The following is a 2,393-nucleotide window of genomic DNA, read 5'->3' as shown; positions in this document are numbered from 1 at the left end:
CCCCACCCCACTCACACATGCACACGTCTTGTGTCAGTCTTTGGAATCAGTGCTGAGCAAAATGTTTTAGATTCTCAGGCAAAAGGAAATTACCGGGGTTCCAGGTAAGTGGGCCTGTTTCCATGGTAATTTGGAAACTTCTGTCCTCCAACCGGCCAATCAAGAGCCGCCAGGTTCAAAGGATACTGGTGCGCGGCGCTTTCTGGGAAATGGCGTTCTTGGCACTCCTTTTTCACTGTTTTCGTTTCGGAACTACAGAGCCCAGAATTCTTTTCGCTCACGCGCTTAGGGGCTTCCCAGGCAGCCAATCGGCAGTCAGAGACATCCAGGGCCCGGATGCTGGAGGCGGGCTGTAGAGGAGAGGAAGGTAGTGATTGGGTGGTTTAGGCCAGACTCTCCGGAGCGTTGAGTTCTCCAGTCTGGCGGCAGGTGGGTTGCGCGCTGTACTGGGAGAGCATGCAAGTTAGGCGTTCGTGATCACGAGGTAAGCGGGGAGGCCCGAAGTGGCCCCACAATATGGGGCATTGCTAGCTGCTTTGTTGGGTCCGGCTCGCGGGAAGCCCTAGTCGGTAGGAGAGACGGGCATGAGCCCCCGTTATGGATCTGCATGTATTCGCTAACGGAAGCCGCTTGGAACGCGGAGAGAACCAGCCCGGCACCGGTAGGGGAACCTTCCTGGGGAAGGAGGTGCTGTCTGAACTGAGACCTGAAGACGGAGGAATGTTTGGGGGTGGCGGTGCTGCGGCGGAATGGCTTGCGCGAAGGCAATGATGAGAAACAGGTGTGTGTGAATGAATCGCAGGTGATTCGTGTTAGTGGAAATCTTATTGAAAAGGGCTGTGTAAATTAGATCGTGGAGGATTTTGTTGGCTCTTGAGGGAGCTTGGACTTTGTCCTGAGGGCGGTGGGGAACCTCGGGGTAATTTCCAGAAGGGAAGAGACCCAATTTGCTGCCAGCTGCCAGAAGAGATTGACGGGAGAGACCAGGGTCTGGGAGCCCAGGATGGCAGCCGTGGTGTCCTAGGCAGGAGATGCCAGGGTTGTACCATGGCAGGGCCCTTGGATGGGAGGGGAGGATGAATGTGGGTGGAGGAGACTTCCAGAAGGCTGAGTTCACAGGCTGTGTGGGAGAGGGATCTCTCTAGCACTGTGGAACAGATTTTGGCATATCAAAAATGCTTAATAGTATTTTTTGAATGAATTGCCGTAGGAAGGAGATACTACTATGATCTTCCTTTTGTAAATGAGGTTACCGATGGTAGAAAAAATTAAATAACTTGCCCAAGATAGGGTTTCCCTGGTAGCTCAGCTGATAAAGAATCCACTTGCAATGTAGGAGACCCCGGTCCGATTCCTGGGTGGGGAAGTTCCCCTGGAGAGGGGATCGGTTACCCACTCCATTATTCTTGGGCTTCCCTGGTGGCTCAGACGGCAAAGAATCCGCCTGCAATGCGGGAGACCTGGCTTCGATCCCTGGGTTGGGAAGGAGGGCATGGCAACCTACTCCAGCATTCTTGCCAGGAGAATCCTAATGAGCAGCGTTATAGTCCATGGGGTCGCAAAGACTTGGACACAACTGAGCAACTAAGCACAGCCCAAGATTACGTGGCCAGGAGGTAGAGAGCTCAGGATCTGTGAGTAAACCAGACTTAGCAAGGTGCAAGATGAGCATCAAGACATCACAGGAGTCGGATCATGTAAGTCCTGTAAGGAATCTGTGATGAGCATAGACATCTACCCAGAACCTCTCCCGTGATCTGTCGACTGCCAGCATACCTCCTCTTGGATATCTAGAGATATTGAACTCCTGGTCTTTTCCCCAAAACGTATTCCTCCCACATTCTCACTAAATGTCAGCTCTATCCTTGTAGTTATTCAGATCAAAAGCTTTGGAGTTGTCTCAACTCCCCTCTTTGTATTATACCCTAGTCCAGTCTATCAGCAAATACTCTCAAAGTATATTCAGAACCTGACCATTTCTTCCCACTTCCACTCCTGTCACCCTGGCCCTGTCCACGCTTGTCTCCTTGCTCCCCACTGTCTGTTCCTCACTTGCAGCCAAAGGGACGTTCTGAAAGCCTGCATCTGGTCACATTCCCCTCCCTGCTCTTGATTCCGTGTGGCTCTATCTCACAGAAGGTAGAAACCACATTCCTCTCTGTGGCCTGCAAGGCCCTGCATGCTGTGTCCCTGTTACCCGTCTGACATCATCCACTCCCCTCGGCTTGTTCCCTCTGCCCCAGCCATACTGGCCTCAGGAACTCTGCACTTGCTGTTCTCTTTACCTTGAACCCTCTTCTCCCACAGAGTCAAGGCTCACCTTCATCTCCTTTAGGTCTTTACTCAGATGTTACCTTCTTCTGGAGGTTTTTCCTGACAACCCTTCTAGAACT

This window comes from Bison bison, unplaced genomic scaffold, assembly GCF_000754665.1.
Source record: "Bison bison bison isolate TAMUID 2011002044 unplaced genomic scaffold, Bison_UMD1.0 scf7180017864280, whole genome shotgun sequence".
Taxonomy (NCBI): Eukaryota; Metazoa; Chordata; class Mammalia; order Artiodactyla; family Bovidae; genus Bison; species Bison bison.
The sequence above is the reverse complement of the archived record's forward strand: the minus strand, read 5'-3'. Positions refer to the sequence as shown.